Source organism: Armigeres subalbatus, chromosome 3, assembly GCF_024139115.2.
Source record: "Armigeres subalbatus isolate Guangzhou_Male chromosome 3, GZ_Asu_2, whole genome shotgun sequence".
NCBI classification, from domain to species: Eukaryota; Metazoa; Arthropoda; class Insecta; order Diptera; family Culicidae; genus Armigeres; species Armigeres subalbatus.
In genome coordinates this window covers 126,183,508-126,196,279 of record NC_085141.1, presented here as the reverse complement: position 1 = coordinate 126,196,279, position 12,772 = coordinate 126,183,508, and the positions used below count along the sequence as shown (strand labels likewise).

The 12,772-nt window shown below is 44.4% G+C and overlaps 1 protein-coding gene across 1 annotated transcript in view; it reads right to left on the bottom strand.

The window, feature by feature from the left end:
- The window catches only part of LOC134226450 (tubulin alpha-1C chain-like), a 29,882-nt gene that overhangs the window by 6,247 nt on the left and 10,863 nt on the right, over positions 1 to 12,772 (bottom strand). The window lies entirely within an intron of this gene.

Below are 12,772 nucleotides of genomic sequence, written 5' to 3'. Positions count from 1 at the left end.
GAAGAACTCTCGATTAACTTTTCAAAAGGTCCTAAGTAACATTTTTTTCATGAAATAATTTGAATGGCGCAATCAACAGAACAACATGAAAGCTATTGATTGCTGTATTCAAATTAATTCATGAAAAAAATGTTACTTAAGTCCTTTTCAAAAGTTAAGCGAGAACTCTTAGCAAAGCTGCGCACTGTGGTCCCCCGGAAATTTGAGGGTAATGGTTTTCCGGACATTCAGATCGAGAGATTGCGGACCAGAACTATCGACAAATATCACAGCGATGAAACAAGATTAGGGCGATTGGAAAGACGGTAAACTGCAAATATTACCAAACAATGTCCTGGAGGACCGTGCATTCGGCATCGCAGCAGATGTGTCGGGAGAAATCTATGGTGCGAGCATTTAGATGTCTTTACACTATCTACCAGAGCTGAGAGAAAAATGATAACAGATCATACTCGAACCACTTAATACAAAAACCCATAACACTGGTCGAAGTCCTGATCCTCCCGGCCCACCATAAAGCAACCGAACTGGTTACCTGGTAAGCCACCAGGTACCCTCGGTGTACTTTGGTGCAGATTGGTCTGTGTGCCAAAAGGGCCCCTCAAGGGTTTCCCAAGCTTCTGCAACTGAACGAGTTTTTTCGTCTACCAAATGGTCTGGAAAGTTACCTTCATCCGACAACGTTGTAGGCAACTTCTAAATATATTTTGGATCAACAGCTTGAGGACAAGGTTCGGGATCCCATATAAAGTCAGTGCCTTGCCCAGTTAAAAAAAAATGTAGCGTCGATGAGTTTATTTTTTGTCACTAGTGGTACTACAACGTCGGACGCGTAGTGTGTGGGAAGCTAAATTGACACACGGCGAAAACAAACCGTCCACCATCCTGGTCAAAAACTCCATATAAAGTCAGTGCCTTGCCCAGTTAAAAAAAATGTAGCGTCGATCAGTTTATTTTTTGTCACTAGTGGTACTACAAGGTCGGACTCGTACTGTGTGGGAAGCTAAATTGACACACGGCGAAAACAAACCGTCCACTATCCTGGTCAAAAACTCCGGGGACTTCTCATAGCGTGTGCTTTTAATCCTAGCGATCACTACCCTGTATGAAAGGTAGCGGATTTCAACCTAGGGTACATGTACCCCTAGGGATACCTTTGCTGCCCCTCGGCTGTACCTCGGACAAAAATCCGTAATAGCGGACGTATGTACAATTAATTGTGTAATTTTTTTTTCTAAAACATTGTATTGTATACATAACATGCACGGTCTCTTTTCAAGAGCCTCGAAAGCCAAAAGACTCGAGAACCTTCCCCCAAGAGGCTCGAAAGCCTCCTTTCAAGAAACCCGAAAGCCTCCTTTCAAGATGCCCGAAAGCCTCCTTTCAAGAGGCTCGGAAGCCTCCTTTCAAAAGGCTCGTAAGCCTCCATTCAAGCGGCTCGGAAGTCTCTTTTCAAGAAGCCCGAAAGCCTTCTTTCAAAAGACTCGGAAGCTTCTTTTCAAAAGGCTTGGTAGCTTCCTTTCAAGGGGCTCGGAAGCCTCCTTTCAAGAGGCTCGAAAGCCTCCTTCCAAAAGGCTCGAAAGCCTACTTCCAAAAGGCTTGAAAACCTCCTTCCAAAAGGCTTGAAAACCTCCTTCCAAAAGGTTCGAAAGCCTCTTTCCAAAAGGCTTGAAAGCCTCCTTCCAAAAGGCTGGAAAACCTCCGTTGAAGGTGCCCGGAAGCCTCCTTTCAAGAGGCCCGGAAGCTTCCTTCCAAAAGGCTCAAAGGCCTCCTTCCTAAAGGCTTGAAAGCCTCCGTTCAAGAGGCCCGGAAGCCTCCTTTCAAGAGGCCCGGAAGCCTCCTTTCAAGAGGCCCGGAAGCCTCCTTTCAAGAGGCCCGGAAACCTCCTTTCAAGAGGCCCGGAAGCCTCCTTTCAAGAGGCCCGGAAGCCTCCTTTCAAGAGGCCCGGAAGCCTCCTTTCAAGAGGCCCGGAAGCCTCCTTGCAAAAGGCCTGGAAGCCTCCTTTCAAGAGGCCTGGAAGCCTCCTGTCAAGAGGCACGGGAGCCTCTTTTCAAGAGGCCCGGAAGCCTCCTTTCAAGAGGCTTGGAAGCCTCCTGTCAAGAGGCTCGGAAGCTCGGAAGCCTCCTTTCAAGAGGCTCAGGCCTCCTTTCAAGAGGCTCAGAAGCCTCCTTTCAAGATGGTCGGAAGCCTCCTTTCAAGAGGCCTGGAAGTCTCCTTTCAAGAGGCCTGGAAGCCTCCTTTCAAGAGGCCTGAAAGCCTCCTTTCAAGAGGCCTGGAAGCCTCCTTTACAAGAGGCCTGGAAGCCTCCTTTCAAGAGGCTCGGAAGCCTCCTTTCAAAAGGCTCGAAAGCCTCCTTTCAAAAGGTTCGGAAGCCTCCTTTCAAGAGGCTCGGAAACCTCCTTTCAAAAGGCTCGGAAACCTCCTTTCAAGAGGCTTGGAAGCCTCCTTTCAAGAGGCTCGAAAGCCTCCTCTCAAGAGGCTCGGAAGCCTCCTTTCAAAAGGCTCGGAAGCCTCCTTTCAAGAGGCTCGAAAGCCTCCTTCCAAAAGGCTCGAAAGCCTTCTTGAAAGCCTCCGTTCAAGAGGCCCGGAAGCCTCCTTTCAAGAGGCCCGGAAGCCCCCTTTCAAGAGGCCCAGAAGCATTCTTTCAAGAGACCCGGAAGCCTCCTTTCAAGAGGCCCGGAAGCCTCCTTTCAAAAGGCCCGGAAGCCTCCTTTCAAGAGGCCCGGAAGCCTCCTTTCAAGAGGCCCGGAAGCCTCCTTTCAAGAGGCCCGGAAGCCTCCTTTCAAGAGGCCCGGAAGCCTCCTTTCAAGAGGCCCAAGCCTCCTTTCAAGAGGCCCGAAGCCTCCTTTCAAGAGGCCCGGAAGCCTCCTTTCAAGAGGCCCGGAAGCCTCCTTTCAAGAGGCCCGGAAGCCTCCTTCCAAGAGACCAGCAAGCCTCCTTTCAAGAGGCCCGGAAGCCTCCTTTCAAGAGGCCCGGAAGCCTCCTTTCAAGAGGCTCAGAGCCTCCTTTCAAGAGGCCCGAAGCCTCCTTTCAAGAGGCCCAAGCCTCCTTTCAAGAGGCCCAGGCCTCCTTTCAAGAGGCCCGGAAGCCTCCTTTCAAGAGGCCCGGAAGCCTCCTTTCAAGAGGCCCGAAGCCTCCTTTCAAAGGCCCGGAAGCCTCCTTTCAAGAGGCCCAAGCCTCCTTTCAAGAGGCCCGGAAGCCTCCTTTCAAGAGGCCCGGAAGCCTCCTTTCAAGAGGCCCGGAAGCCTCCTTTCAAGAGGCCCGGAAGCCTCCTTTCAAGAGGCCCGGAAGCCTCCTTTCAAGAGGCCCGGAAGCCTCCTTTCAAGAGGCCCGGAAGCCTCCTTTCAAGAGGCCCAGAAGCCTCCTTTCAAGAGGCCCAGAAGCCTCCTTTCAAGAGGCCCAGAAGCCTCCTTTCAAGAGGCCCAGAAGCCTCCTTTCAAGAGGCCCGGAAGCCTCCTTTCAAGAGGCCCGGAAGCCTCCTTTCAAGAGGCCCGGAAGCCTCCTTTCAAGAGGCTCAAGCCTCCTTTCAAGAGGCTCAGAGTCTCCTTTCAAGAGGCTCAGGAAGCCTCCTTTCAAGAGGCTCAGAAGCCTCCTTTCAAGAGGCCTCAAGCCTCCTTTCAAGAGGCCTGGAAGCCTCCTTTCAAGAGGCCTGGAAGCCTCCTTTCAAGAGGCTCAGAAGCCTCCTGTCAAGATGCTCAGGCTCAGAGCCTCGTTTCAAAGGCCTGAAAGCCTCCTTTCAAGAGGCTCAGGAAGCTTCCTTTCAAGAGGCCTCGAGCCTCCTCTCAAGAGGCCTCAAGCCTCCTTTCAAAAGGCTCAGAAGCCTCCTTTCAAGAGACTCAGAAGCCTCCTTTCAAGAGGCTCAGAAGCCTCCTGTCAAGAGGCTCAGAAGCCTCCTGTCAAGATGCTCAGAAGCTCAGCCTCGTTTCAAAAGGCCTGAAAGCCTTCTTTCAAGAGACTCAGGCTTCCTTTCAAGAGGCTCAAGCCTCCTTTCAAGAGGCTCAGAAGCCTCCTGTCAAGAGGCTCAGAGCCTCCTGTCAAGAGGCTCAGCAGCTCAAGCCCTGTTTCAAAGGCCTGAAAGCCTCCTTTCAAGAGGCTCAGAGCTTCCTTTCAAGAGGCCTGAAAGCCTCCTCTCAAGAGGCCTAGCCTCCTTTCAAAAGGCCTGGAAGCCTCCTTTCAAGAGACTCAAGCCTCCTTTCAAGAGGCTCAAGCCTCCTTTCAAAAGGCTCGAAAGCCTTCTTTCAAAAGGCTCGGAAGCCTCCTTTCAAGAAGCTCGGAAGCCTCTTTTCAAGAGGCTTGAAAGCCTCCTACCAAGAGGCTCGAAAGCCTTCTTTCAAGAGACTCGGAAGCTTCCTTTCAAGAGGCTCGGAAGCCTAGTTTCAAGAGGCTCGGAAGCCTAGTTTCAAGAGGCTCGGAAGCCTCCTTTCAAGAGGCTCGGAAGCCTCCTTTCAAGAGGCTCGGAAGCCTCCTTCCAAGAGGCTCGGAAGCCTCCTTTCAAGAGGCTCGGAAGCCTCCTTTCAAGAGGCACGGAAGCCTCCTTTCATGAGGCCCGGAAGCCTCCTTTCAAGAGGCCTGAAGCCTCCTTTCAAGAGGCCTCAAGCCTCCTTTCTAGAGACTCAGAAGCCTCCTTTCAAGAGACTCGGAAGCCTCCTTCAAGAGACTGGAAGCCTCCTTTCAAGAGGCTCAGGCCTCTTTCAAGAGGCTCAGAAGCCTCCTTTCAAGAGACTCAGAAGCCTCCTTTCAAGAGGCTCAGAAGCCTCCTTTCTAGAGACTCAAGCCTCCTTTCAAGAGACTCAGAAGCCTCCTTTCAAGAGGCTCAGAGCCTCCTTTCAAGAGGCTCAGAAGCCTCTTTCAAAAGGCTCAGAGCCTCCTTTCAAGAGGCTCAGGAAGCCTCCTTTTAGAGACTCAGAAGCCTCCTTTCAAGAGACTCAGAAGCCTCCTTTCAAGAGGCTCAGGCCTCCTTTCAAGAGGCTCTCAAGCCTCCTTTCAAGAGGCCTGGAAGCCTCCTTTCAAGAGGCTCTCAAGCCTCCTTTCAAGAGGCTCTCAGAGCCTCCTTTCAAGAGGCTCAGAGCCTCCTTTCAAGAGGCTCAGAAGCCTCCTTTCAAGAGGCTCAAGCCTCCTTTCAAGAGGCTCAGGCCTCCTTTCAAGAGGCTCAGAAGCCTCCTTTCAAGAGGCTCGAAACCTCCTTTCAAGAGGCTCAGTGCCTCCTTTCAAGAGGCTCGGCAGCCTCCTTTCAATAGGCTCGGAAGCCTCCTTTCAAGAGGCACGGAAGCCTCCTTTCAAGAGGCACGGAAGCCTCCTTTCAAGAGGCACGGAAGCCTCCTTTTAAGAGGCTCGGAAGCCTCCTTTCAAGAGGCACAGAAGCCTCCTTTCAAGAGGCTCAGAATCCTCCTTTCAAGAGGCTCAGAGACCTCCTTTCAAGAGGCTCTGAAACCTCCTTTCAAGAGGCTCGAAACCATCCTTTCAAGAGGCCTGAAGCCTCCTTTAAGAGGTTCAGAGCCTCCTTTCAAGAGGCCTCAAGCCTCCTTTCAAGAGGCCTCAGCCTCCTTTCAAAAGGCCTCAGGCTTCCTTTCAAAAGCCCGGAAGCTTCCTTTCAAAGGCCCGGAAGCCTCCTTTCAAGAGGCCCGAAGCCTCCTTTCAAGAGGCCCGAAGCCTCCTTTCAAGAGGCCCGGAAGCCTCCTTTCAAGAGGCACGGAAGCCTCCTTTCAAGAGGCCCGGAAGCCTCCTTTCAAGAGGCCCGGAAGCCTCCCTTCAAGAGGCCCGGAAGCCTCCCTTCAAGAGGCCCGGAAGCCTCCTTTCAAGAGGCCCCGAAGCCTCCTTTCAAGAGGCCCCGAAGCCTCCTTTCAAGGGACTCGAAAGCCTCCTTTCAATAGGCTCGGAAGCTTCCTTTCAAGAGGCTCGGAAGCCTCCTCTCAAGAGGCTCGGAAGCCTCCTTTCAAGAGGCTCGGAAGCCTCCTTTCGGGAGGCTCGGAAGCCTCCTTTCGGGAGGCTCGGAAGCCTCCTTTCAAGAGGCCCGGAAGCCTCCTTTCAAGAGGCCCCGAAGCCTTCTTTCAAGGGACTCGGAAGCCTCCTTTCAAGAGGCTCGGAAGCCTCCTTTCCTGAGGCTCGGAAGCCTCCTTTCAAGAAGCCCGGAAGCCTCCTTTAAAGAGGCCCGGAAGCCTCCTTTCAAGAGGCTCGGAAGCCTCCTTTCAAGAGGCCCGGAAGCCTCCTTTCAAGAGTTCAGTTGTGGGCGGTACTGGCACTCTCATCTTCTTCGGGTCGGAAACCTGCAGGACATTATTCAGCTTGGGTGGCGGCCATGCGTCGTCATATTACCAGCTTCACTGCCACTGAGCTTGTCGATATGAAAAAAAAATTACAACTTCAAAGTAAGGTACACCGGGGTAAGTTGAAACGGTTTTTTCAAAGTTGAAATTCGAAGTGCTGTAAAAAATCACCCTTTGATATATTTTTAATCCGTTTGCGGTGTTTGCTAGTTCGGGTCAAATATTATACATAAAAAATAAACAACCTTAACAAACTTTTTATAAATATTTTTTATATTTAAATTATTTGCTTATATGCATCGTTTCAACTTGCCCCGCGAATCGGGGCAAGTTGAAACACTGCGTTATATTCAGACGTAAGCTAATTTTGCCGTATTAATAACAAAATGTATGTACTCAGTGAGACTCAATAAGCACGAGGTTGTAAAGGGGACTATAATACTGCCAGAATTGGCATAAGAGTCCCATGTAAGTTTTTGACGATTTTGATTTTCTTTCAGAAATTAGCCTAAAATTGTCTCCTGTTTAAGAAAAACTTTAGTAGGCTTTGTTCTACAAATTTGAAAACAAATCCCACTTTTGTTGTCTCATCTTGATATTTACTCGCATAAAAATCAGATTCCAGATTTTGATAGGTACTCTTTTACACAAAAAATAAACTTAAGTATGGTTCATTTGATTCTCCCACAGCAATAAAAACGGATAAAGAATATAATGTCAATTTTTTGGAAAGATACCAATTTTTCCAATTTATTAGATTTTTTTTGCATTTCTCCATGTAAAACAAGTTTGATAAATTCAACGGCATATTATAAGTCGGCGAAAATTACATGGGACTCTTTTGCGAATAAGGGCAGTGTACAACAAAGTAACAAGCGTATTTTCAGAGACCAAATTCTGGAGAACGCACTATGCTGAAAATTTATCAAATTGATATTCTCCTACTGGTGACCACTCGGATTACTTTTCAGGATGCTTCATTATTTGGTTCACTTGTATATTGTGCACTTGATTATTTTGGTTGTAGCTTCTTCATAATTGCACATTAATTAACCAGCCATCATATCTCTCATAAACTCTTCGATTGGAGAAATAGGCAGCTGGGGAAGTGAAAGGTGGAGTTAACGAAATGTTTACATACTCTATGTTTTATTTTCTGAGAGTCAGTGCTTAGTAGATTAACAATCTCAGTAAAAATTTAAACTGCAGTTTAAATATGACCCCTTTTTATTAAAGTGGAGATTGTAGTAAGGTTGCATTCATGACAGAATGGGCGAAAATCAATTAAATTTATGTTTAGAAGTTTGCATGTTTTTACAAATTTATGTTTTTCGAATGTATTTACGGACCATGTCGAATTTTGAAAAAAAAAAACTTTTAATTGCGAGGGTGACGTTTTGAATCGTTGTTTCAACTTGCCCCGCACCACGCATTTCTATTTGCCCCGATGAGTTGAACATGCAGAGCAATATCAAACAACCAAAATACAAAAATTAAAACGGGTCGTTTATCGATTTTTCATAATCATTATGCTTATTCAACATTGAATGATTACCTCCCGTGAAAATTTGATGAAAAAACTCTTCCAAACATCGTTTTGAGACCTGTTTCATTGGCACGTCAAATAGTTGGTTTGGATTTTGCAAAGGGCGAAAAATAACCAATGGCAGGGATTGCTTTTGAAAGCTGCAATCTTTCGGGAATGGCAGTCACAAGATGCGTTTAGGCGAGTAGTTTGTTGAAAAAATTTATCAGAACATTCGGTCATTTCCTTTCTGAATTACAGCTTCTGTTTCAACTTACCCCGCATTTCAACTTGCCCCGGTTTACCTTATTTCTATCTCCGCATAACAGCAACATACATTTTCAATGATCTATGTGATCGATCTTTGAGAGAATGTGAATGTTGGGAAAACATGTAGGTTTGACCAGAAGGAGAAATTCAGTCCGTAGGGGAGACTGGGGAGACTGAAGAGACTTGATCCCTTTTTCTCATTTCCGATGAATTACAGACAAAAATAAATAAACATACGCGGTTTCGGACATACTCTCTAAGAAATATATAATTCGACTTTACTGATGTGTAATAATCTGTAAATTGTTGGTTTTATTGATACACAATCGATTTTTTGGAGTGCAGTAAAAAATCAAATTTAAGAGAACAATCGCGCGATTTGCCTAAATCTTGTGTTCTGCATTGAGCGGCCGTCAGTGCCTGTTTTGTCGTGTTTCTGCTCAGTAAGCAGATAGTTCGCGCGACCGAGTGAGTAAACAATTGGTGCGTGATCATACGTGTTTCAGGAAGGATTTAGAACATTCGTAAAATCCGAGTTTTTGGTTCTGTTTTTAATGTTCGGTGAATAAGTGTGCGATTGAACGTGTTTTGTTTATGATGCGAAACATTTGTAAGATCCAGGTTACTTTGCCCTCCGTTGGACGGTTCGTAAGTAAATTGATGAATATGTTTTAATAATTTCTCAGCATATACTGTTATTGGCAAATGCTCTATATTGTCGAATAGAGCTCCCTATTATTCACCTTACCCACTAACAATAATTTTCCTTCCCGAGACATCTATGAAGGTAGTATGGGTTCCCTGCATCTTCACTAGTGTATGTTGAACTAACATTCCTTCCCTTCCTTCCGTGATTGTAAGGACGTGGCCAGGTATACAACTGCTACTGTATAGGAAAAGGTACCAATCCCAAGTACCAATTTGCGACAACATACAGTAGATTGCTCAATTGAGCTTTGTATAGCCACCCACGATTTGTACAACCCGATTATTCTTTTTCTTTTGTATGGGTGAGAAAAATTTTGTTGGTACGGGTTCGGTCGTGTTGGTCCGGAAGAACGCAAAGTGAAAAATACACTTTCTGCATTGAGGCGCAGAAAATTAATTGGGAGTCACGATTAAACGTGTTTCATATCGGACGCGGTTCCGTGTGCTTAGTGCCGTTTTGTGCGGTCGGAACGTGAAAAAATAGTTCGCGATTGTACGTATTTATATTGGATTCAGAACGATCGCGCGATCATAGAAATGTTTGGTTCTGCTTTGATCGTGTGTGATCAATTAGAAAACTATAACCTCCAGTGTGCGTTTGCTCGCGTTTTATATAGGACGTAGAACGATCGCGCAATCATCGTTATGTTGGGTTCTGCTATGTACGTCCGGTAAATCTATTTATTTATTTCATCAACCGACGTAGACTAGTCAACCGACGTAGACAAGTACAAATAAAAATCAATTAATTATTGCGTGCTCATCACTTATCAGTGTGAAACCAGATCCAACGATACATACCCATTAACAAATGTTTCTTCCTGTGATTTTTGTGGAGACGCAGAAGTAAACACGGTCTCTAAATAACAAACATAGCCTACTAATGATCCATCCTTACTCTTAACTAATTGTAAGGACGTGGCCGCGGATTGAATAAAAATTCAATCATATAATCGTCCTTTTTATAAGAGTTGCTATTTCTTTATCTTTATCTTAATCTTTACAAAAACTCACATATTAAATTATTATAGTATTTTTTTGTATTGCTTCTATTTGTAAGGCTCATTCGCCATAGGGCATAATGGTGCCGAAATCTTTTTTAAATTATTATAGTTATCGCCTACCAATTTGTTTCATAATGTGTGTAATAATGTTTCACTTCAAATTCACTCTACTTTCACCTACTCAGTAACTGAGTAAAATTGTATTGCCATCTCTTTTCTTCCCATGGAAATTTTACTCAATTTCCGTCAAAAGCAGGATTACTCATAGTTTTGAGTTGTCCTGGTTTTGACGGAAATTGAGTAAAATTTCCGTGGGATAGAAAGAGAGAGCAATACAATTTTACTCAGTCACTGAGTAGGTGTAAGTTAGCGTGTTGATTTTAAACAAAACGCTCCTTGTTATAATGTTTGATACTGCCTCCCTTCTTCTTAACTCATCTTTCAGAATACAAAAAATCTCAAAATATAGCAACAGTAGGATCTTCCATCACTGAAAATAACATTCATTTTAAATTTTACTGGTGATGAAGAAATGTTTTGGCCAGATTTGGCGAGAGAATTCGATTGTTAATTATTAATTCTTCTTCTTATTGGCATTACATCCCCACACTAGGACAGAGCCGCCTCGCAGCTTAGTTTTCATTAAGCACTTCCACAGTTATTAACTGCGAGGTTTCTCAGCCAGGTTACCATTTTTGCATTCGTATATCATGAGGCTAGCACGATGATACTTTTATGCCCAGGGAAGTCGAGACAATTTTGAATCCGAAAATTGCCTAGACCGGCACCGGGAATCGAACCCAGCCACCCTCAGCATGGTCTTGCTTTGTAGCCGCGCATCTTACCGCACGGCTAAGGAGGGCCCCTAATTATTAATTATTAACATTAATTATATTAAAAGAAATTGAGCACCCGATTGAAGTGATTGCGATAGGAAAAGTGGGATTGCTCACTAATTATTTCTGATATTTCGTGGATAAATGATATGCTCTTTTCCCCATTTGCTGGGTGAGGGCTGAGGGCTTCATTGTATTATTACTTTCTTCTGGAAGGAGATGTTCAACTCGTCCTTCATACAAACAATAATACAAACAGTATCACATCGTTTGTCAGATATGACCTGTGTTATAGGCAGGTACCTCGCAACAATAGATAGTAGTATCATCATCATCAAGAGATTTCGCTAAAGGACTGAAAATTAGCATATGATCCCAATTTTATCTCTAGCTCTCGCTGCTCATGCGATCGCAAAATCTTTAATTTGTATACATTATGTCACATAGATTTCTTTGACTTAAGACCAATCGTTTAACACCTCAAGATTTTCAAGGCACAATCGCGGAAAATTAACAAGACAAACACATTCCTGTTCTAGCAATTCCAATATCTAACTCCAAGTGGCGTTGACCCTACGTTGACTTACATTTGTATAGTAGAATATTTCGTGATCTGGATGGATCCTCTCTAATTCTAATCATCTAATCAAATAATATCACAGAGAATGGTGCCCTTGAAAACGCGAGGTGCTAATAACGAATGGAGGCGCATGCCATCAATTTTACTCGTGATTGGATACAAATGGCGATTGCTCAGAATATATTGAACTTGGTTTTCTAAACCCAACAGAACAGAATTCCATATACAGGCATTTTTTTCACTGAATGAAATATCGCAATTCAGTAACAGCTATATAAACTAATAAGAAAAAAAATCTTTTGCTTATGTGTTTATGAACTATTATGCCAAACGACAAACTGACTGCCATAGAGAGGTGTGCCGAAGAGTAGCAGTTTATCACCGTAACAGCCTTTGTATTTAACATCCTTTAAGTAGTTCACAAGAATGATCGGGTGCATTCCAAACAAAAATACCCGTTCCGTTTCGATTTGATAATGAAGAACGAACACAGTGAGGTGAGATACAACATCAATCATGCGTTAGATACTAATAAAAGCAAGTCGTAAACTGTTGGACGGAAACGGAGGAAAAAAGCGAAAAAACAATCATCGTTCATATTCGATTACCCTTGAGGATAAGGTCATTTTTACATGGTCATACGGACGGAAATGCAGAAAATTAGTTGCCTAAATGTCTAGATACGGTCATCGCAACAGGGCAGATAAATGTTTTAAAAGTATTCTCAATAAATCGAACTATCGCCGTTAATTCCTTCCTCGTGCATTTTATATACCAAAAAATATAGCCAGATTCCCCATCGAACACAACTTGCTGCGGGCAAATCGGATAAGATTAAGTTTCAAAAAGTGTGTCTACGAAATTTTGTACACATACACACAGACAAACACATACAGACATAACCTCAGTTTGTCAAGCTGAGTCGATTTGTATATGACACTATGGATGTTAGGCCCTTTTATTAAAAGTTCGTTTTTAAGTGATCCTAATAGTGTACGAGAAATGCAAAAATATTTCATTAATAACACAGATTTGCACTTAAGACATGACACATAACAAATATCGTCCCAATACGCTGGTACAAATTAATCACTTGAAAGTAATTATAAAACAAAGCCACAAATGTGCATCATGTGCTTTTTCCAGCAATTTATCGAGCCTAGATCCCCTTTGTAATTGCTCACCGAAATTTTTCGCAAAATACTTGGTGTACGAGAAAGGTTGAAATAATGAGGCGAAAGCAGGGATTGAACTTATCATTTCGTTATCATTCAGTATTCAGCCAATAACTCATTCCAGAGGCGGAATTCCAAAAAGTGTTGTATGGCGGACTTCTAGCGCTGATTCCCCTCTACAACTTTGTCTGAGGGTGCATTGCTCTATGTCTAATATTAACAGCGTGAAACGCTTGGATTACTCAATATACTAAATGATAATAAGTTTTATTATCATTTAGTATATCAAATGATACTAGCGTTTCTCGCGATGATTATTAGACATAGAGCAAAGTACCCTTAGACAAAGTTGTAGAGGGGAATCAGCGCTAGAAGTCCGCCATACAACACTTTTTGGAGTTCCGCCTCTGG